Here is a 24936-nt window from a genome sequence, read left to right on the forward strand (position 1 = left end):
TATAGATTTACTAGCCAGGCAGCATCTATATACAACTAGAAATTTTATTACACTAATGGGAATTAACATGGGATCTATTCAACTTTAAAGAAGCTTGGGTTTTATTTATTTATTTTATTTATTGATCAGTAAAAATGTGCTGATTATATGTAAGTTTAGATTATTAATTTTGGCTTTTTAGATTCTTAAAAGACTGCTCTCTTTTTATTCCTTCTACAGTATCCTTCTACAGTGGAATATTATATCTGGTTCAAATTCAGTTTCAACCTGAAACTGTCTTTTGTGCTGTTTGGAGGAATCAAGCCTCATTTATACTCTTCATATTTCCTTTTCTTTTCCAGAGTATTGATTTCATCAGTTATATTGACCTTTATATTTAGGATTTGCTTCTGTTCTTTAGCACGTAACATAGCCAAGACGCTTGAAAAGTTTTATTGTGAAATTTAATGCAGATGTGAAAGAATTTAAAGTCATGATGGTCAGAGAATGTAGTTGGAGTAATATCAGTAAAATTTGCTAAGTCTTAATTTTGTGGCATAATTTATGATTTATCCCAGAAAATGCTCCAAATGAGTTTGTCAACAATATAAATTATATTAGATAAGGACTTTTTTTTTTATAAATTTTGTCTCCATGTGATCTACATTGTCTAAATTTGATGTTTTATTTATCTTCTTTCTGGATGATGCAGCTACTGCTGAGCCTATATTAAAGAATCCAACAAAGGGGCCTGAGTCATAGCACAGTGGTAGGGTGCTTGCTTGCACACGATTGACCCAGGACAGACCTGGGTTCAATTCTCGGTGTCCCATATGGTCCCCTGAGCCAGGAATGATTTCTGAGCACATAGCCACGAGTAACCCTTGAGCGTCACTGGATGTGGCCTCAAAATAAAAAAAATTAAAAAATCAACTTTTATTGTTTTGTGGTTCTGTTTTTGCTTTAGTTTAGTTAGTGTCTTGGAATCCTCACTTTAGTGGTGTTGTCCATCCTGAGATGTATGGGATATGTGCCTACATTAAGTGTTCACTAATGACAAAATTGAACTTGATTTACAAATTGTAACAAATTCTGTTGCAAATGTAAACATTCACATTTTATAATTAACTTTTTATTATAGATCACAATTTCCTTTTTAATTGTTCACACAATGCATGACCAGAGAAGATATAGCATTTATGCCAAATAAACTCTTAAGTATTACAATGAGGGACTTATTATTATCACTTATATTATTAGTATTTTTAGTATAAGTGCTATTACATTTTTGAAAAAGAATGAATATTTTTCTCCTAATTTTCATTGGTACCTAAACAAGTTCTAGATATTAAGACACTTTTGATATATTTTATTTTTCAGTAAAATATATATCAGTCTGTCTTTTTTTGAGTGAATTGTTTTGGAAACTTAAGAATTTTTCTTATCACTTCAGCCAACCACTGTAGCAGTTTGCTTTGGTTTCTTCTTAAAATTCACTTTCTATTAGTTGAGTTCTTGTCATGATAGGATACTCATTCTGAGTGAGAAATGAATATTTATATCCATAGAAGCATGTGGTCTATCAGTCTTTGCTCCAACAGCTGTTATTATTCAGTGTTGCTGAAGAAAGTAGTGCAACTTTGTGAATTAGTATCTCATTTAAGTGGTTTCTATCTTCATATATTGGACCTATTCTGTGCCTCTTGTTCTCTACTTTTGCCAGTTGGTATTATTTCCTCCTCAGGGAAACTGAGGAAAGAGAAACTAAGGTAAAATCTCAAAAGATTATTTTCCTCCTGGAGGGGTGACAGATAAAAGACTATATAGGACTGCTGCATTCCCTGTGGGGTGCTGGCATTATTTACATTAAGAGCCTTCAGATCATTATCTGTACCTCCCCTAGAACTATCAGCTTGCAAGGTAAAGTTGTTTTATTTCTTTGATATCTTCATATCTAATACCTTCACACACACAAGCATGTCTTTTTTGACAGGCATATATTTTTAAAAAAATTATTTAAATTATTGTGATTTTCAAAGTTATTCATAGTTGGGTTTTAGACATAAAATGTTACAGGACAATCCTACCACCCAACCTCCCTTCACCAATGTTCCCAGAATTCATCCCATACCACCTATCACATCATAACAGGCCCCCCCTTTTTTATTATAAAAGTTTGGGTTTCATGATTTCATTGTTGTTGACTGTTCCTTGGTTATTTAGTTCTCTTTAACACCACCGATATATCTGAGACCACTTAGTCCCTGTTCCTGGTCATTTGATGTTTGTCTTTCTCCTCCTCCAATCAATTTCTTTCCTTCTCCTCGCTATATCTGGAGCCTACAGTGTTCTTGACAACTCCCACTTATACATTAGCATTTCTTCCTGAAGTAATTCTAAATACCACATATAAGTGATATCATTGACAGATTCTTTATTGACAGACATATTTTTGTTTGTTTGTTTGTTTTTTTGTTTTGTTTTTTCGGGCCACACCTGTTTGATGCTCAGGGGTTACTCCTGGCTAAGCACTCAGAAATCGCCCCTGGCTTGGGGGGGACCATATGGGACGCCGGGGGATCGAACCGCGGTCCTTCCGTGGCTAGCGCTTGCAAGGCAGACACCTTACTTCTAGCGCCACCTCACTGGCCCCAACAGACATATTTTTAAGTGTGATTGCGTTCGTTGAAATATTTCAGATTTTTTCTGTGGCTCATTGATATAGATAAGATATAGATATAGATATACTGTACATCTACATCCGAGTGTTACTGACTCTTTTTGTTCCTCTGCTAAATGCTAAGGGTAAATCTCAATGAGTTTTTGATTTCTTGGTTTTGAAATTTGTATATATATATATATATATATATATATATATTTATACATATCTCTATATATACACCAAATATGTGCACCTGATATTACTGTAAAATTCTATGTGTTTGAATATGTATAGAAAGATTTCCTGCAAAATGTGAAAGGCTCCTGGGATTATGATAATGATCTGGAGGTCTCCTTGTGCCATATTAAGCATGTTTACATAAGATAGGAAAAAAGAGAATCTTAAATATGAACCTAAAAAATGCTTTAACTTATTTTAAATACCTTTTTTTTTGTTTTGTTTTTTGGGCCACACCCGGCAGTGCTCAGGGGTTACTCCTGGCTGTCTACTCAGAAATAGCTCCTGGCAGGCACAGGGGACCATATGGGACACCTTAGGTCCTGGATTGGCTGCTTGCAAGGCAAACACCGCTGTACTATCTCTCCGGGCCCTAAATACCTTCTAAATGACAGTGATAGAAGTAAAATTAATTGCTGAGCATCTAACTTAGTGCTACTATTTACTCAAGAGTGTTATTTAGGCACACATATCGCCTAGTGCCAAAGCACATTTGCCTGCATCTCCCCTTATTGAGATATGGACTTTCCTACTTCCATGGTGGGTTTTCTGTCTTTGAAGAAGCCTACAGTCTCTCTGAAGAACATTACATGTTACTCCCTTTTTAAATAATTTTTTTTATTTAAGCATCATGGTTACAAAAATGTTTCTAGTTGGTTTCAGTCATCAAATGTGCATCTCTCTCTTCAGCAGTACAGCTTTTTTCTTCCTTTCACAATGTCTTCCATCTTCCTCCTCCCTTACCCCTTGCTTGTCTTTGGAACAGGCATTCTATTTCACTCTCTCACTATCATTGTCATGGTAGTTGTTAATGTAGTTATTTCTCTAAGTGCATCTAACTAACTCTTTTTGGTAAGCTTCATACTGTGGACTAGTCCTTCCTGGCCTCATCTCTATTATCTCTGAGTACTATTACAATAAAGTCTTTTATTTTTCTTAAATCCCACAGATGAGTGAGACTATTCTGTGTCTATCTCTCTCCCTCTGACTCATTTCACTCAGCATAATAGTTTCCATGTCTATCCATGTACTCTCTCTTTCTAATCTTCTCTCTCTCCTTCCTCAGTACCTCCAAATAAACTCAGCTTTTACTTAAAAAAAAAAAGAATATGATCCACTTAGGTATCAAAATTGTGAAATATTGTGTAATTGATAGTATGATTAATAGCTTCTCATTTGGGCAAGTAATTTTACTAAAATAAGATTGCTAATATTCAACAGCTGTGTTCACAAATTTAGTAGAGAATTTAAATAATGAGTTAAGAAATTCAAAACCAAAATCTTTATTGTCTAAAATTTCTCTACTCAAATCATTATCTCAATAATTTATCACCAGTTCTTCTTATTTCTTTACTTTAGTATTTGTGGAGTTACTAGATTTGGCCAATGTCATAAATATCTATATATTTAGAACATTGGTAAGTCCTTTAAGAAAAACCAAAGATGAATAAATAAGATTATTTCTCTCAAACTCCTTTAAATATAGAAGAGAAAAATAAACATGTAATTTATATTGTGAATTAGACTATAGGCAGAATTTAAGAAAATGAAGAGATATAAAATGTTTTATTTGAAAAAAATATTTGTCTGTTAGGGTTTAGATTTTTTTTAATTTTGAGAGATTTGATATTAGACTTCTTCCTCTGATTTTTCTATTTTCTATCCTTTATATTTTTATGTAATTACTACTGTTATCATACCAGGCCCTGGAATGTGATACTGCTTGGGACTAGCACTTTTTTTTGTTTGTTTGTTTTTGGACCACACCTGGTGGCACTCCGGGGTTACTTCAGGTTCTGTGCTCAGAAATCATTCCTGGCAGGCACAGGGACTATATAGGATGCCAGGATTTGAACCAACGTAGGTCCTGAGTTGGCCCTTTGCAAGGCAAAGGCCCTACCACTGGGTACTAGTACATTGAGTTCCACCAAGGCTACCCTAACAATTACTGGAGCTACCCAACAGTGTTCCAAGGGATCAAGTTATTCTGGGGATCATATTCAGGTTTTAGTGCATCCAAGCCATGTACTCTAATCCTTTGAATTATCTGCTTGACTCATTCTTTTTTCTTTTCAATAACATTTGCTATGTAAGAATTGTGAATCATGTTGAAGTTAGTTTTAATCTTCAACATAAAAATATGGGAATTAATTTTTACTTTTTAGATAGTATATATTTACTACAGTTCATATGATATAGTTATAAAAGCATTTTATAACTAAAATGTAAGATTAAATATATATCTTTTGAAACTAAAATGAATGTGTTTAAATTACATTGTGGAATTGAAGAAATCTGATGTACTTGAAGACTTTTGGATGTCTTTCTGAGTTATTTTTGTGAGCTCTCTATGTACGGAAATCTCTTTGTGGACCAGGATTCAGAAGGAACTAAGGACCTACCTCAGTGTTTTGACTTCACTGCTTTACTCTCATCTTTACAATTAAAATCTCTTAGTTAGGAGCTAAAGAGAGACTGATAGAATGACTTCTCTCATATGCAGACATAAAGAAACATTGTTTGGGAAGAAGAAATGTGAAAATATGGTACAAATGAAGAATGTGAGAAGCAATCTTCACTAGGAAACGCACCACTTTGCAGTGATTGGACAGGGAAAATAATCTGTGACATTTTTGAAGGGAAGGAGTCACTTTGGAGGAGGGGGTTGCCAAAAAGTGATAATGTTTTAAGCATGAAGCCCTATGAGAAGTAATGTAAACCACAATACCTAATATATATTAGTTTAAATTTTATTTAATTTTTTGTGGGCCACATCCAGCATTCTTAGGGTTTAATCCTGAATGCACTTAGGAATCTTTCCTGGAAGTGCTCAGAGGACTGTATAGTATATTGTGCTGAGATAGAAACTGGGTGGCTGCAAGCAAGGCAAGAAGCATACATTTTAGATGATTACCCAAATGTTAGCTATGTTTCTTATCATTTCACCATGTTAGCTATTACCCAAAACAGAGGTGTTCCTCCAATTTCCTCTTTCTTTTTCTCTTATCCCTTTGATATATAAAAGTCCACCTGAATTTCACTGGACCCTCCCCCTGCTGGTTGAATTTATACCAGTGGTGAAATAAAAAGGTTTCAGTTTGACTTGGAGTTCAGAGAGACCATGCAGCAAGAAGCACCTGCCTCCATGATTCTCTCTATTAAGATCTTGGATTCTATGCCCCACTGCATACAGATAATTATGTATCCAACTTTAGTAGTTTAATATTAGTTTGCACAGTTCCAGGGAAATGCATAATGTTGTTAGATATTTAATGGTTTCAAGCTATCCTAGTGAATGCTCCCCAATTGCTGTGATGCTTGATTGTGCATATTATTTAGCAACTTATTCTCAATTTATTTGTGAAAAAATGTCCTAATGTATTTGTTCACAGAAGTTGATGGAAAAGGAACCTGGATATTAATAGACTATTATTCCAATGCTCATTATAAAAATGTTTTAGCAAACTTATTTTAAAACTATATATATATATGTATATATATACATATATCTGCAGAAATGTTCTTATGATTTTGTGTAGAGAAACTTATGGAAAATGAATTTGGATGCTATATAGTCATATTACAGTGCTCAGTATAAGAATTTTTAAAATTAAGTATACCTGCAGAAAGGTTCTACTGTTTATGTTCAGAGAAGTCTACGAAAAAATTTGTGATATGTATAAGACAAGGATATGGAAAAAAAGCTGATTGTTTTGAGAATGACTCATGCACAACCTAATCTATAATGCTTTTACAGCCAAGACTACCCTCAAGCAGGGATTTTAGGAATCAAAAATTTTCTCACCACCTTACTTACTGCTAAATAATTTTTTTCCTTTTGCTTCCCCTTCTTTTACTGTGACTATGAAAATTAACAACTCTGAGGATTTATTTTACATCTGGTGACTATTTATCTAGCTTCTCCATTTTTTTAGCAGAAAGGTTAAAATTGTTAGATGACACCCAGCTATTACCCAAAACAAAGGCATTCCCCCAACTTATTTCCATTTCCCCTATCCCTTTGATATGTAAAAGTCCACCTGGATTTTACTGGATGCTTCCACTGTTAGTTAAATTTGTTCTGGTGAAATAAACTAGTTTCAGTTTGTCTAGAGTGCAGAGACCACAAAGTGAGAAGCAAAATAACTCCATGATTTTCTCCTGACTGGCTTGGTTTATTAATTCTTCGAGGCTACCCTTCTTCAGACCTGTTCACCTGGGGTTGGAAATATGGTGCATGAGTTGATTTTACACTTACTCTCTGTACTATTGCTCCAACCACTCAGCTATTAAAATTTATAAAGTGCCTTTTCTAGAGGCAGGCTAGGAGGGAGAGGGAAAATTGAAACATTCATGGAGGGCAAGGAACACTGGTTCAGTAACAATGTATGTCTGAAACCCAAACATGAATAACTTCATAATTTATGGTGACTAATTTTAAATATTAATGAACTAGTTATGAATATGGGCCTTTTCTGCAAGATATTGCATAAATGTAAAAAGAACCAAGAATGGTTCTTTGTAATGAAGAACTCTCAAAACTTTGCAATGTGCCTGTCAAAGATGGTACAGGCAGGCAATTTCATGAAGGCTGAAGTGTGAAAACACTGGTGGAGAGACATTGGCAGTGTTTATGGAACTGGTGATGAAATATTATCTGTTCAAACTCAACTAACAATAACTTTGCAAATCATGTTTCTTTGTTGGTATAGGACTCAGTGGTCGGCAACTTGCAGTTTGCGAGCCACATGCGTTTCTTTGCACTTTTAATTTGGCTCTTCTGTGTGCTGGGCGGCCACTCCAGGAGTCAGGTCTCTGCTCCTAAACTCTGTCAGTGCATGCCCTGTGTGGCTCTCAAAATAAATTTCAATCGTGGTTTTGGGGAGATTTGGCTCAGTTGAAAAAAATGTTGCCGACCACTCTATTGGTCTTTGGATTGGTCCTCATGTTGCCTTCTATTTAGATGTCTTTCAATTGGTTCCTTTGGTTTTTGTGTTAAAAAGATGTTTCCCCCATTGCCTCCTTTTCTGGCTTTCCCCCCCTCCCCTTGGGGGTGGGTTTTATTTTTCCCAAAAAAGGCTACTCAGGTGACCTGGAGGATCGACTGACACTTGGCTCATGGTTCCACATGGTGGAGCGACTGGCTTGTGGTGTTAGTTTTTGGCCTGCTATACCTTCCTATTTGTGTGTGGATTATTTTCTGTGTCAGTCCTGTGTCTCTTGTCCTACTCAGACAGGGGGGCATGAGAATCCCTCTTCCTCTCTGGGGATTGTGGAATGCACAACTCACCATTCAACAGTTCTTTAATATAAAAATTATTAAAAAATAATTGATTTATAGATCTTTGAAATGAATTTATGAAAGTTATTTTCAAGCAGTTTCGGAAAGCATGTTCTCTGCAATAGATGAAAAAATCTGTAACTAAGATTTAAAAAATAGGGGCCGGAAAGGTGGCGCTAGAGGTAAGGTGTCTGCCTTGCAAGCGCTATCGTAGGGCAGACCGCGGTTCCATCCCCCAGTGTCCTATATGGTCCCCCCAAGCCAGGGGCTATTTCTGAGCACATAGCCAGGAGTAACCCCTGAGCGTCAAATGGGTGTGGCCCAAAAACAAAAAAAAATTTTTTTAAATACTTTGTAAATGATATTGATTAACTCTAGTGCCCAATCCACTCATTCCAACACAATTACTGGTTTGAAACAAAGCTCAAATATCATTGTGAGATGCTATATTGATTTTTCAAAACTTCTGCTCAATACTGGCAACCTCTGTACAGTAGATAAGACTACAATACACTGTGGTTTCCTAGCACTACAGCAACACTGAAAGCATTTTCTTAATTAAGTAAAAAAAAAAAAAAAAAAAAAGGTCATGCCCCTAAATTCAATCATATCAGAATTAAGACATAAGTTCATTAAGATTTCACTTGAGCTTTGGGAAAAAATCATTCTTGTCATGCTCACTGATTATTATTTAGCTAGTTTAAACAAAGTTTTGCCACACTGAACAGGAAAATGTCTTATTCTGCATAGTTTCTAACTACTGCAAAATTATTACATCATATAAAATCCTCTCACCCAACAGATTTTGTATAACCATGAGACAATTTTATAATGGTATTGTTTTCCCATTCTTGTTTTTTTTTTTAATTTTGCAACATCTTGCAGAAAAATGCCCATATTTGTAACTAGTTAATTAATATTTAAAAGGCATTTCTTAAAAAAAAAAACAAGGATTTGACATTTCATCAATCCATAGATTTTTAATTCATTTAAATTGCTGTCAGCTCTTCAATTGTTCAATTAGATATATAGATATACTAATGTCCCACATCATCAGTACAACCACAGCCCTGGCCCCTATTCCCAACCTCCTTTCCCTTCTATTTCCTTCCTCTCCTCCTGATTTTATTTCTTCTCTGTCTTTCTCCTCCCCAAATTCTGGGATCAAGGATAATTTAGGCATATCCTCTTTATTACAATATGTGTCCTTGTTCAGTTATTCTATTTACTATAGGTAAGTGAGATCATCTGCATTTGTCTTTTTCATTTGACTAACATCACTCAACATATCTTCTAGTTTGCAGCAAATTGCATGGTTTTTTTTTTTGTTTCTTGTAGCTAGGTAATATTTCATTTTTTTATATATACCACATCTTCAATATCCATTCATCTGTCATTGGACACCTAGTTTGATTCCATGTTTTAGCAATTGTTCTTACTGGAACAATGAATAATGGTATGCATATGTCCTTTTGAATGACTATTTTTAAGTCCTAGGAATAGATACCCAAAAGTGGAATGACTCATCATAGGGAAACTCAATTCTAAGTTTACTGAGGATCCTTTAGACTGTTTTTAATAGTAGTTTAATTAGACAATGTTCCCACCAGTAGTCGATGAGAGTTCCTTTTTCACTGCATCTCTACTAGCACAGATTGTTCCTACAATTTTTAGTTTGTGCCATTCTCACTGGTCTGAGAAGATATTTCACCGGTATCTTGATTTGAATTTCCCTAATAAGTGATGCTGAGTATTTTTCTGTGTGCTATAGATGATCTACTTGTCTTTCTCTAATACGTGTATGTTCATTTCTTCTTTCCATTTTTGATAGGATTTTTTTTAATTTTTATTGTTATTGTTTACCTTTGGGACTGCTTTATATATATATGTATGTATGTATGTATGTATATATATATACTAAATATCAAGCCATTATTTGATATGTTGAATGCAAATATTTTCCTCATGCAGTTAGTTGTCTTTTACGTTTAACCTATTTTTCTTTTGCTATGCAGAGTTTCCTTAATTTGATGTAGTCCCATTTGTTTATCTTTGATTAAGTTGACTTTGTCAAGGTATTAGATTATTAAATATACCTTTGAGCTCCAGATCTTGGAGTGTTCTTTCTGTATTTTCCACAACTGATTTTAAAGTTTTTGGTCATATCTCAATGTATTTAAACCACTTTGAAATGACTCATGTGTAAAGTGTGAAATATGGATCCACACCATATTTTTTTACACATAGTTACCAGTTTTCCTAGCACCATTTGTTGAAGAGGCTATCTTACTCCATTTCATGTTCTCAGCTTCTTTACTGAAAATTAGGTCTCCATATATATGAGTTTTGTACTTGGCTATTTGATTTTGACCCAATGATCAGAGAACCTATATTTATTCTAGTACCAGGCAGTTTTCATCACTTTAACTTTTTTTTTTGTTTGGCTTATTTTTGGGGGGTGGATCATAACTGGTGACACTCAGGGGTTACTCCTCATTCTGTACTCAGAAGTTGCTCCTGGCAGGCTGGAAGACCATATGGGATGCTGGGGTTAGAACGGGGTCCGTCCTGTGTTGGCTGCATGCAAGGCAAACACCTTACTGGTGTGTTATTGCTCTGGCCTCTTATTACTAAAACTTTTAATATGTTTCTAAATTAGGTAATGAGATAACTTCTCAATTCTTATTTTCAGTATGAGTTTGGCTATTTGTGATATCTTTTGATTACATACAAATTCTTTATTGACTTTTCTTTTTTTTTTTTTTTTTTTTTTTTTTTTGGTTTTTGGGCCACACCCAGTAACGCTCAGGGGTTACTCCTGGCTATGTGCTCAGAAGTTGCTCCTGGCTTGGGGGACCATATGGGACACCGGGGGATCGAACCGCGGTCCGTCCAAGGTTAGCGCAGGCAAGGCAGGCACCTTACCTTTTCTAGGTCAGTGAATAATTTGAATGGGATATTGCATTGAATCTACATAATAACAAAGGTAAGATAGCTATTTTACCAATATTTGATTCTGTTTTTTGAGGACCCTCCATATTGTTTTCTTTTATTTTTTATTTATTTATTTATTTGTTTTTGGTTTATTTTGGGCCACACCCAGTGATGCTCAGGGATTACTCCTGGCTATGTGCTCAAAAAGCGCTCCTGGTTCAATGTCACTATACACCTAAAATATTACTGTGAAAGATATGTAATCCACTTTGGTCAAAATAAAAATTATTATTATATATTAATAATTGCTCCTGGCTTGGGGAACCATATAAGACTCAGGGGATGGAACAGCGGTCTGTCGCAGGCAAGGCAGACAACTAACGACTTGTGCCATCACTCCAACCCCTTGATATTGTTTTAGATTAGATGGCATTCCCACCACACCACAACAGCACTGGTTGTTTTTAGTTTTTGTTTGTTTATTTTTGGTTTGGGGGCCACACACACTGATGCTCAGGGATTTCTCCTGGTAATTCGCTAAGAAGTTTCTCCTGGCTTGGGGGACCATATGGGACGACAGGGATCAAACCCAGGTTCATCCTGGGCAGCCATGTACAAGGCAAAGGCCCTTCATTCTGGCCCTTGTTCTTGTTTTTTGTAATGTAGTCCAGTCTCTGTGGCATGAGATGGTACCTCATTGTTGTTTTGATATGCATCTCCCTGATTAGTGGTTTTGGAGCATTTTATTCATGTGCCTTTTGTCCATTTATATTTCTTCTTTGAGGAAGTGTCTGTTCATTTCTTCTCATTTTTTGATGGGGTTAGAAAATTTTTTATTTTAAGTTAAGTCAGTACTTTGTATATCTTAGATATTAGCCCCTTATCCGATGGGTATTGGGTAAATAGTCTCTCCCATTCTGTGGGTGCCTTTTGTACCCTAGTCACTATCTCCTTGGAAGTGAAAAATCTTTTTAGCTTAATTTAGTCCCATTTGTGCTTCCACTCATTTGGAAAATGATGTTTCCTCCTTGAAGATGCCATTGAAGATATCATGGAATGTTTTACCTATGTGTTCTTCTATATACCTTATGGTTCTGCATCTGTTATCAAGGTCTTTAATCTGTTTGGATTTGGCCTTTGTGCAAGGTGTTATATAGAGGCCCAAGTTCACTTTTTTTTGCATGTGGCTGACCAGTTGTCCTAAAACCACTTGTTGAAGAGGCTTTCCTTGCCCCATTTTGCTTTGCTTGCCCTTTATCAAAGATTAATTGATTGTATGCCTGGGGAACATTATCTGAATACTCAAATTTATTCCATTGTTCTGAGGGTCTGTTTTTATGCAATATTTTGCAGCTTTAATGACTGTTGCTTTGTAGTACAATTTAAAATTGGGAAAAGTGAAGCTTCCCATTTTCTTTTTCCTTAGGGTTGTTTTAGCTATTTGTGGGTGTTTATTGTTCCAAATTAATTTCAGGAGTGTTTGATCCATTTCTTTAAAGAATGTCATGGGTATCCTTAGAGACATTGCATTAAATCTGTACAATGCTTTAGAAATTGAGCTCCCAAATGATCCAGTTATACCACTCCCAGGGATATACCCTAAGAACACAAAAACAAAATATAAAAATGCCATCTGCACACCTATACTTACTATAGACAGAATCTGGAAACAACCCAGATGCCTGACAACAGATGAATGGCTAAAGAAACTGTGGTACATATACACATTGGAATACTATGCAGCCATTAGAACAAAATGAAGTCATGAAATTGTTCTGTACTGGATGTACATGGAAACTATTACACTGAATGAAATAGGTTAGAGGAAGAGAGAGACACAGAGTTAGTCTCACTCATCTGTAGGATTTAAAGAAAATAAAATAATATCCAGAGACAATAGAGATGAGGGCTGGAAGGACCAGCCCATGATATGAAGCTACCACAGAGTAATGAGTGCAGTAAGAGAAATAATTACACTGACAACTATCATGACAATGGTAATGAGTTAGAGAAATAAAATGCCTGTCTCAAATACAAGCAGGTGGGGAGGGTGAGGAAGGGAATGGGGGACAGTGGTGGTGGGAAGGTTACACTGGTGAAGGGGGTTGTTCTTTTCCATAACTGAAACTAAACTACAAACATTTTTTATCATGCTGCTTAAATAAATATATTATTAAAAACAATATTTGATGTCATAGATTGACTGGAATATTTTTTTATTTTCTAAGGTCTTCTATCACTTTCTTAATTGATTTGAAGTTATGGTAGTATAGACCATTCACATCTTTTGTTGATTTGATTCCTAGATACTTGATATTTTTGGATACTAATTTAAATGAGATAGACTCCCTTATTGTTTCATCATCTGATTAATTTCTTTATATATAGAAGTGTGACCAATTTTTGTGCATTGACTTTTGAGCAGTAGTGTATTATTTCTAAGAACTTTTTGTAGACTCTTTATGGTATTCTGTGTATATTATCATGTCATCTGCTAATAGTGATGACTTCTTTTCTAATTTCAATCCCTTTGATTTGTTTTTCTTGCCTTATTGTTGTAGCCAAGACTTCTGAAACTTCATTGAATAAAAGGGGAGATAGTGGACATCTTTGCCTTGTGCCTGATCACAGAAGAGATAATTTCAGTTTTTCATCATTAGGAATGTTACTGTCTGTGGACCTATTACAGATAGCTATTATTTATTATCTTGAAGATTTCTTCTACAACTATTTTTTGAGAGTTTCTATCATGAATGTTAAATTGACTGACTTGACTAATATGATATTTTTCCTTGTTCTAATTTGTAGTATTATTACTTTTTTAAATATGGAACGCTTCAAGAATTGCATGTCATCCTTGCACAGGGGCCACACTAATCTTCTCTGTATTGTTCCAATTTTAGTATATGTGCTGCCGAAGCGAGCATTTTAGTTGATTTGTCTATCATGAACCATCCTTGCATTCCTGGGATGAATCCCACTGTATAGGATTTTATATTTTGATAAATTGATATTTTCAGTTAGCTCAGGTTTTATTAAGATTTTTGCATAGATTTTTATCAAGGAGATCGGTCTGCAATTTTCTTTTTAGAAGATCTCTGTCTACTTTGAATATTTGTGTAATATTAGCATTTTTTTTGGTCACAATCTGCAGCACTCAGGGATTACTTCTGGCTCTGTGCTCAGAAATGGCTGGCTTGGAGGACCATATGAGGTGCAGAAATTTGAACTATCATCAGTCCTGGGTCAGCTGAGTGCAAGGCAAACACCCTACCGCTGTGCTATCTCTTCTGCCCAGTAATGTTAACTTTATAGAAGGTGTTAAGAAGGATTTATGTGTCTGATATTTTTGAAGAGCTATGGAGTCAAAGCAATAAATATTCTCTGAAAACTTGATATTACCCATATGGACTAGAACTTTTGTTTTTCAGTAGGGGAGATTCTTAGTTACTCTTTCAATTTCCTTACTTGATATGGTTCTGTTTAGGCTCCCTAATCCTCCTTCTTCAGCTTTGGAAAATTATATCCAACGATTTTTCTAAATTCTCTAATTTAAGAGAATAGTTGTTTATAGTAACCTCTCGTTATATTTATGAATTTCTGAAGAATCCATTATCATTTATTTCCTTTAATTCTGATCTTATTAATTTGCAACAATTTCCTTTTTTCCTTCAGGAGTCTGGCTAAGGTTTTATCTAGCATGTCCATTCTTTTTGAAGTATCAACTCCTGCTTTTATTGATTCCTTGATTTGCTTTTCTGGTTTCTATGTTGTTTCTGCTCTTGTTTGTACTGTTTTCCTACTACTATTTTTTTTAGTTCATTTACTGTTTTTTGTTTTTTTTTTTTGGTTTTTGGGTCACACCCGGCAGTGCTCAGGGGTTATTCCTGGCTCCAGGCTCAGAAATTGCTCCTGGCAGGCACAGGGGACCATATGGGATGCCGGGATTCAAACCGATGACCTCCTGCATGAAAGGCAAACGCCTTACCTCCATGCTATCTTTTTTTTTTTTTTTCATATTTTTGAGATGAGTGTTTAGGTTGTTAATTTGAGCTTTTTCTTCTTTTTATTTTTAATGTAGGCCTGCATAGTTTTAGATTCCCCTTTGGTACAGTTCTTTTTATGTTTCCCTTATATCCTGATCGCTTATTTCTTCATTCATCAGTTTCAAGGAATCTTTTATTTTTTTCTTGATCCAGCTGTTTAGTAATTGAGCCTCCAAGTGTTCAAAGTTTTCCTCATCTGGGTAACTCCCCACTCCCCCGGTTAATTTTTACTTTCATGGCAGTATGATTGGAAAAGCTACTTTGTATAATTTCTATATTTGTAAATTTGTGCATGTTTGAGCTATGCCTTAATATGTGATCTATCCTGAAGAAGATTCCATATGCACTAGAGAAGCAGGTATACATTTAGAGAGGGACATGAAGAGACCTTTATATGTCCAACAATACAAATTCTTAAAGCTCCTCATTGAGGGCTTTTGATTCATTATTGGTATTCCGTCTTACTGGTAGGACAAGCGACAAAAGTGGATGTTGATATCTCCCATTGCAATTGTGTTTCTGTCAATGTGCTTTTTTAGGTTCATGAGTAGAAACACAAGTCTTAATGAGCCTTCATTTGGTGTAAAATTCTGTTGCTGGTATTTCTTGAACTATTGTTCCCTTATAATATATAATATATATAATATATAATATATATAATATATATAACTATATATAATAGTAGTGTCAATCTATCTTTAGTTACTTTCTTTATACTGAATGCTATTTGTTCTGATATAAGTATGGTTGTCTCAGCTTTCTTTGTTTTAGTTTCATTTTTTTGTCTTCTATTGGCATATATGTTTTCTAGTCTTTCAAATTGATCTGTATTTGTCCTATGAGTATGGGTGTGTTTCCTGTAGGTATTAGTTGGATGGACTTTTTTATTCCCCCCCCCCCCATCCATCCAGCTACTTCGTTTCTTTTTTTCATTTTGTTTTGTTTTGTTTTTTCCGGCTACACCCGTTTGATGCTCAGGGGTTACTCCTGGCTAAGTACTCAGAAATTGCCCCTGGCTTGGGGGGACCATATGGGACGCTGGGGGATCGAACCATGGTCCTTCCTTGACTAGCGCTTGCAAGGCAGACACCTTACCTCTAGTGCCACCTCACCGGCCCCTTTGTTTTTTTTAATGGGGAGTTTGGTCTATTGATATTGAGAGAGATTAATGTTATAAATATTTGTGTTGCCTTTTTAGTGTATGTCTGAAATCAAGTGGTTTGTGCAAGAGTCTTCTTTTATAGGCAATTTTCCCAGTAATTCTTACAGGATTGGTTTGCTTATTGAAAATGCTTCTACCTCTTGTTTGAAATCAAGTCTAAGTGATATTTTTACAGGGTAGCAAAATCTAGAATGAAAATTTATTATTCAGTTCTTTTAATATATCATTCCACTCTTTCCTTGCTTATAAGATACCATATAGAAGGTCTGTTGCAATTATTAGGTTATTTCCTTGTTTCTGCATTTTTTACTTCTTTCTTTTTCTTTTTTTTTTTTTTTTTTTGCTGTTTTAAGCAGTCTTTATCTTTTGATTTTACGATTTTGTTTACTATGTGTCTTGACCTTGTTTTGCTTGAGTCTATTTGTTTGGTACTCTTTGAGGCTCTTGAATCTGTGTAGGGAGGACCCTATCACCAGAGATATGGAAAGTTCTTGGTTATTATTTCTTCTCTCAGCTGTTCTTCCCTGTTTTTTTTTCTGTCCTATATATAATTTCTATGATTCAAAGAGTATTTATCTTGCTATCTATCATAAATCTTACATTCTTTTCAATTCATTTACTTCTCTTTTCTCTTGTCATCTCATTATTTGTGATCCCTGTATTTTGTCTTCCATCTCACTGATACAATTCTATGTATGTTGAATTCTATTGCTATGGCTTGTTACTGTATTTTTAAACTCCTTAAATTTCATTTACATTTTACACCCTAGAGCAATTTTATCTTTGAGTTGGTTGAAATTTTCTTCCAGTAATTGCTTTATTTCAATATCTACTGCATGGAGCATTTATTTAACTTCCTCATTTATGAGGCTGGAGTTTTTATTTGAGCTCATTGATTTACTGGGACAAGAGTCCCTGTCTGCCAAAGCAAGTGAATTTCTTTGTTTCACCATTGTTCTTAAAAATTTGTGGATGTTATGATTTGATATTATTGTCTGCTTTGTTATTTTTTAGCAAGCTAATACTCCTTGTAATCCATTTATCTAATAATTTATGCGTCCTTAACTTTATATTTTAGTGGTTTACAGATGAATAGCTGTATTTTGTGTGTGTGTGTGTGTGTGTGTGTGTGTGTGTGTGTGTGTGTGTGTGTAGGTAATCATGTACAGCTAGACCTTGAATTTAGGTCTTACACATGTGCTCCTGACCCATATACTATTTTTCTGTCATATAGCATACATTTCTTACAACAATATCTCTAATCACTCCTAACAAAACCACCAAATTCAAAGTTTTAACACTTGTACACTATTGCCTTCTAATCCTCAGCCCTCACTTAAGTTTTTCTCCTAACTTATTAATGGTTCTGACAATGAAAGAACCCAATAAAAACGATATGTTAGAATCACTGGTCATGTCTCTTTAGTCTCTTTCAAACTGGAATGTTTCTATAGTCATTTTTTAGCTTTTACAATCTTGAAATATCAGTAATTCTAGGAATATTGCAGTTATTGCAAAAGTAGTGGCTGGAGTTATGAAAATAAGTTTTCATTTGTCCACTTCTAGATACCTAGGAATTAAACTGACCAAAGATATTTTAGCAAGAGATTGTAAAACAGATTTAATTACTTGTGTGCAAGAGTTAATGAATGTAACTTAAAGAGGGTCTAAGTATTTGAGAATTATAAATCATCTTCATAGGTAAAGAGGAGGTCTAGATAGGCACTTCTGGGAGAACAAAGAATTTCTTAGAATGGGGAGAAAAGGCACTCGAAAGTAAATCACTTTTGAAAATTACTTTTAGAGCTATGGGAAAGTGTATAAGAGATATAATTTTGTAACAATAGTACCAGCTTCTCTCAAAGAGAAGATGGGAGTTATTACTAGTTATTTTATTATGCTTAAAATTGAAGACAGCACTGCTTATATACAGGTAAAATATTGTAGGGACTCTAGTATGTTTAGTATAAGATCATTTTGATGCCACAGGTTTTCCCTTTGGATCCTCTATGATAACATTTTAAAATTCTCATCTTGCCAGTTAGTGCAGATGTGGAAATTACTTCATAATACTTAGGTTCACTTGGATTACTGTATTAAGTCATGTGTGGCACTCTATAATTTCCTGCTAGTCTCATTTTTTAATTACTATTTTAGAAGAAATGTTAAATTTATGTCGATATTCTTAAATGTTATTTTGTATATGTAGTTCATATTCCTAAGAAATCATTATATTAAAGAATTATAATCTGTTACTATTATCTTACATTGATTTTTATATTTTAAAATGAATTCAGTGGGAGTTCATTTATGCTGGCTTCTATAATCATTTGGAATATCTTCATTTTTCAGTAAAGCCTTTTTTTTACCTGGTTTTGGTGTCTTAATTATTTTGAGATTCACTTACACTTCTCTGACCTCTCTCTGAAATTTTTTATTTTTCTCCAAAGCCATGATTTCTTTTACTGGATTGTTAGATGACACACAGCTATTTACCCAAAATAAAGGTATTCCCCCATTTTCTCATTTCTTTCACCTAGCCCTTTGTTTTATAAAAGTCCAGCTGGTACTCACTCTACCTTTCCCTATCTGGTTGAATTGGTACTGATTTAATTACGAAGGGTCAGTCTGGCTTAGTATAAAGAGACCATGAAGCAAGAAGCCATTGACTCCATACACTCTCTTGACTGGCTTGGTTTATTAATTCTTAATGTTTATATTCTTTAGATCCATTCATCTGGAGTTTGTGGTGATTTATTTTACAGTGTAGAATGGCATTTAGAAGCCAAGATCTGGATGAGAAAGGTACACAGTGATACTAAGGTATTGCTGCTGCTGATCACAGGCACTTTTGGGTTGCTATACTGGATCTCATCACTAATGTCCATACTTCATACCATGGAAACTCCTTTTTAATCATAATACATACAGAATTCTTTTACTAGCCCATTTGGGGCTACTTTGCCCTAGCAATTCTTCCTTCACAATACTTATATCTAAATGGACTCTTTAGTCTTCTATCCTTTTTATACAGGATTCCTATTTCTCCATACTCAAACTCTGACATTCTGTCCTGAGACATAGCCCATGTGGAAATTCTCCTTATTACATTTGGGCTCTGAAATTCTATGTCTTACCACTTATCACTGTGTTTTAATCAGATTATGATATTGTTTTAGACAGGTTGAGGCTGACCCCTGTTCAAGACATCATGCTAATCAAACCTTGACAATAATAACAGTCTAGTCTTGGTACCTATGTGAATTTTGCCTTGCTCATTCCTACAAAATACAATTTTGTGGGGGCCGGGCGGTGGCGCTAAAGGTAAGGTGCCTGCCTTGCCTGCGCTAGCCTTGGACGGACCGCGGTTCGATCCCCCGGTGTCCCATATGGTCCCCCAAGCCAGGAGCAACTTCTGAGCACATAGCCAGGAGTAACCCCTGAGCGTTACTGGGTGTGGCCCAAAAACAAAAAAAAAATACAATTTTGTATTTATTGCTCATAAAAGAAAATAAAACACAATTTTATTTTATTTATTTATCTTTAAAAACCAATTGGTTTTTAACATTTATGTTGAGCCTAGAATTAAGGATGGATCCGTTGAGCCTGGCAGTGCAATATGTTTCCTAGGCCTGCTGATGCTTAAGAACTACCAGTTCTTGGGATTGAAGCCAGGACTTCCTCATGTTAGGCATGTGCTCTACCATTTGTACAGCCTCCCTTAACCTCCATTATAAATGTTGAATTGGAAATTAAAGAATAATTTGCCAGTCTATGATCATATATTTTCATCAACATTCTAGATGTATAATTGAAGATAAATTATTTAAATATTCATGTATACTGGGACTGAAGAGATAGCACAAATAGGGTATTTGTCTTGCATATGGCCTACTCAGGATGGACCCAGGTTCAATTCCCAGCATACCGTATGGTCCCTGAGCCTTCCAGGAGTTATTTCTGAGTGCAGAGTCAGGAATAAACCCTGAGTGCTGCTGGGTGTGGCTGAAAACAAATAAAAAAATTCATGTGTCAGTTTTTTTTAGGCCACATTTGGTGACGCTCAGGGGTTACTCCTGTCTATGCACTCAGAAATTGCTCCTGGCTTGGGGGACCATATGGGACGCCAGGGGATTGAAACACTGTTTGTCCTGGGGTCAGCTGTGTGTAAGGCAAATGAGGTACCACTGCATCATGGCTCTGGCACCAAAGTGTCAATTTATTTTTAGTGTTTTAATGTGAGACATCATATTTTAACAAAATGTCTAGATGTTTACTTGAATTCTTATAAGGTGATCATTGAATGCAAGTCTATAGCCAATTTTCTCCAAAATATACATGAATATTAATAACCTAGTATTAAAATAATCCTCAGAGGATTTTGAGTCCAAAGTAATACAAGATGAAAATCAAATACTAAGTACCAGTATTACTTCCTATGGTCTTTTAAGTTTGTTTTCCCCCATATCCTGTATGTTACATTTCCCATTAATTCTGAATGTGTAATTGCTTCTTAGATGTTAGCCCTAATACCACATTACAAGCCATTGCACTTCAGTTGTGTTAAAATGTTATTGTGATGCCTGAGAGATATCAGAATTGAGAGGTATATTAGGCTCTCTGGGTTATCTGCCCTGATAGCTAATTCCTATACAATGTCTTCGTCTCCAGTTATTATCACAGTAACATGCATTACCTAAATTCTTGATTCCTAGTACTGTGCTTCATAGTATAAAACTTATTCCTCTTCTCAATTCTAATCAGAGATCTATAAATAGTATATGCCTGCAGTTTGCTCTTTTCTTTGACATATCTTCTCTCAACCCTAGTTCAAATCATTTCTCCTCTTACCAGCTTATTTCCATTTTGACACCTTGCTTTCTATTATCCACACAAATGTCAAAGTATGTTTTTATATTAGCTTTTATCACAAACCTGCTTAAATACACTTAAGTTCTGCTATTAATTTGTCTTTTCTTTTATCTTCTGTTTTCTTCTCTTCTTTCCTTTTGTGTAGCTGGCATTTAAACTTCAGGTCTCAGACATGTAAGACAAATATTCTATTACTAGCCACAACCCTGATCCTAGAGTTTTATGGGTTTTTTTAGTCTCAGCCTGTGCAATTTACCCTCTCACTCTTCATGTACGAGGAACTTTGGCATTCTTTCTGTATCTGAAACAACAATTTTCTTGAAACCTTAAAGGTTTTGCACAAAATATGACTAGAATGTTATAATTCTATTCCTTTTTCAAAGAGAAGAACCTTTGGATTCCTCCACTAAAGTGAAATAATAACTGATGGAAGAATAGTTTGGGGACTAATTTCCATTATTTTATGGTATTATTTATTTTATAACTTGAAGAAGAGATCTCTAGTGGCAATTACCATGGAATATTTGTTAAACTTAATTTGCTAATTAAGAAAGCAACAATGAAAAAGATAGTACTTCTAACTACTTGCCAAATAAAAGTTGTAATAAAATTCATTGTAACTAAGACATTTAAAATTAAAACGAAGAGAAAGTAATCAAACATCAGTGCAAAAAATAGTTTAGGTCCCTGAAAAAACAGAGAATTAAAAATATAATTTTAGTTTCCGCCCAAACCTGAGTCTTAGTCTCTCACCTTCTTGCATAATTACTACCCATCTATCTTCTTGACTTACTACAGCCTCTTGGACTCTGGTCAGCTATCCATGCATAGTATCTAAGCCAGCTAGAAATATGGCTCATATTTATTCAGGTACCAGGAGCTCAGGAGCCCAGAACTTAGACCTCCATATTCTGTTCCACAGTTGCTTGGACAGCTGGAGTCAGGGATCAGATGGTCATTTGGAACATCCAGAATAAGGAATAGATTGTGCAAAACCTGAACCACCACCTTGCCTTTTACAACATGAGACATGGAGACAAGAGACAACAAGAGCATGGATTGGGGACTAGAGTACAAAATTAGAACCACAGACTTCTCTAAGCGTAGAAGAGACTCCAGGTGAAAGACAGGGCATTGCTTGAAGACCGTAAAAGATCTGAGAGGTCAGATCTTTGCAATTTCTGTAGATAGTGCCTGCATCATTATGAAAATTGACAGTGATTGTCTTGCTGCTGATGATTTGTGTTAAATATGAGACATAGCTGGCTATATACATGAATATATATATATATCCATGGCTATATACATGGATATATATATTCATGTATGTATAGATATAGATATAGATAGATAGATACAGATATAGATATAGATATATATGGAAAGTGGTACCCATGGAGCTTGCAAGATTATTGAGACAATGTTACTCTGTTGCTGTTGGAGATTGTGCCACATCTGCAAGGGTTAACTTCACTTTTTACTTCTACTAGGAGAGAATGAGTTCTAGCCTGATGACCAGATACACTTTATTCTATTTCAACAGTGCTTTATAAGATAAGAGGAACTGGGATAAGTGCAGGATGGCAGAATGTAGCAGAAGCATAACTAGAGGCTCCAGGAAGAAGATAAGCTTAAACATTGGGGTTTAGGCATGCCTCAGGAGCAATACAATATTGAAAAGTAATCTCTCCTTTAACTAGAGATTTCTGTAAGGGAGGAAGACCAACTCTTAGTAAAGCCTGATTAGAAACCACTAATTATGGGGGGATGGCACCCCATTTTGAGCTATTCTTTCCTATATCTGGAGCAGTGTCTCCAAAGCTCTGCCTCAAGAATTATTGAAATAGTTATTCTGAGGCGTTCTGTCTGCCAGGTGATTAGGAAACACCATTACAAGAAACAAAAGATTGACAAAAGATTATGAAGAACCTTGGCTTTTAAACATGATTTTTAATGGAATATTGTGATTTACAATATTTTAATGATAGTTTATTTATACATTATTCCAATACCACATCCACTGCCAGACTACCCACTTCCATCCATCAAGGCCCCAAGGACCACACCTGTTTATCAACTCCACCCATCAAATGAAAACTAAGTACTGAGTACCAATTCTATAACTCTGTTGCTTTGGATATTTTTTCTTCCCTTACTGTGTATTCCATATATGAGAAATATCATTCTGTACCTATCATTTTCCTTCTACCTGACTTTATTCAACTTGATACCCTCTAGTTCCATTCATGAAGTGACAAATTTATTATTTTATTTGATATTTGTCTATTGCTATGAAAATAGCATTGAAATTTTGGTTGAAATTGAATTGAATCTACAGATTATTTTGGTAATCAAAGCATTTAAACTATTATTTTTCCAATAAATGAACATAGGCTGTCTTCCTATTTGCATATTATTTAATTTCTTAAACTGATCTTTCATATTCTTAATCAATTTTAATGTAATCAAATGAGAGTAATTTATTAATTTCTGACAGTTACTAATTATATAATGAAATATACCTGATATTATTTTGATGTTCTACATTAATTAATTTGTTTATTAATTCTAACAATTCTTTTAGTTAATCCATAGCATATTGATAAGTCACTAGATAAGCCATAACATGTTCCAGAACTGAAGTTCTGTTATTTACTGGTTATTATTCTATTGATTTTATCAGTTAAATCCTTTAAACTCAGCCTACCTCAGAAAAACCTATGAAGAGTAAGATTAAGTATTCTCACATCTCAATGAAAACTTGATGACAAATCTTAAATTTTTACTTCAAGGTTAGAACAATTAGGATCAAAAGTTGTATGTTTTCACGAGAGCTATAAAGATAGTAAGACAGTTGAATACTATGATAACATCATGTGCTTTAGTGATCAGAAAAGCTAAGGTTTGGAAAGTTCTCTCAGTAACACTGAATTACAGTGAGCAGTACAATTTATCTCTTATTTTGGGGCAATTTCTGAACAATTATCAGCTATAAGACATTATTACATTACCAGTTTGGCAAAGTTAATTGCAGAAACGAAAGACAATCTTTGAAGAATCAGCTTTCCTTTTTTTCCTGGTCAGAGAACCAGTCATTAAAATAGATACCTTTTATGCAATTATAATACAGCTCTGTATTTGGTAAACTATTTTTTACCCTCAGGCAGACTTAGCAATACAGGAATAATACTGCGTATACAAGTTGGAATAGGCCTAAGATGTATTTCTTAGTCATGCCCATTGTGAGTTGATTAGCTCTTTTTTTCTTATCATTTTATTCTTACTTAGGAATTTGTGATGACTGGATTATTTTAACATCAGAAAGATTTTGATTGCCATGGTAAGGTGTTGGGGACTGTGACCAGTTTGAGGCCATCTTTGCTGTTTTCTCTGCCATTAACCCAGTCTTTTACTTAAAAGGCTGCAAGTAGTTTTTGCTGTTAAGTCCTTGAACTAAAGAGAAAAGATATGAATGCAGCTGCAAGATAAAAATTTAGTTCCAGCCTGAGAAGAGCAAAAGCTGCCTGGTACCTTATCAGAAACTAGGCCTCACTTCTTAAAATCTTCCCAAGCTAACAAGGCTGTTATTAATAAGTATATGTTACCTTGTCTGTTCAAAAAACACTGAGGCTAGCACATCTTTGCCCATCTCCTGTTAATTAGGCAGTTAGGAATGCAGCTAGAAGGTCATAAGACGTTCCCATAGAAACGACACGTCCAACACGACTTGTAAGCCCTCCTGCCACCTAGCCCACTGTCCACT

The 24936-nt window shown here is 35.0% G+C and overlaps 1 protein-coding gene and 1 non-coding gene across 4 annotated transcripts in view; one reads left to right on the forward strand and one right to left on the reverse strand.

Moving 5' to 3' along the window:
• Nucleotides 1-24936, forward strand: part of TMEM200A (transmembrane protein 200A) — a 112535-nt gene that overhangs the window by 58556 nt on the left and 29043 nt on the right. Inside the window, exon 2 of one of the 3 annotated variants that reach the window (XM_049771113.1) lies at nt 11094-11145. The exons of the other annotated variants lie outside the window; for them this stretch is intronic. The gene's annotated coding sequence lies outside the window, so the exon portion shown is untranslated. The remainder of the gene's footprint in view (nt 1-11093; nt 11146-24936) is intronic. 3 annotated transcript variants of the gene reach the window in all.
• Nucleotides 13915-14020, reverse strand: LOC126007482 (U6 spliceosomal RNA). Its single transcript, XR_007495048.1, has one exon. It is a non-coding gene; the product is annotated as a U6 spliceosomal RNA (small nuclear RNA).

The sequence above is a fragment of the Suncus etruscus genome, chromosome 4 (genome assembly GCF_024139225.1).
Source record: "Suncus etruscus isolate mSunEtr1 chromosome 4, mSunEtr1.pri.cur, whole genome shotgun sequence".
Taxonomy (NCBI): Eukaryota; Metazoa; Chordata; class Mammalia; order Eulipotyphla; family Soricidae; genus Suncus; species Suncus etruscus.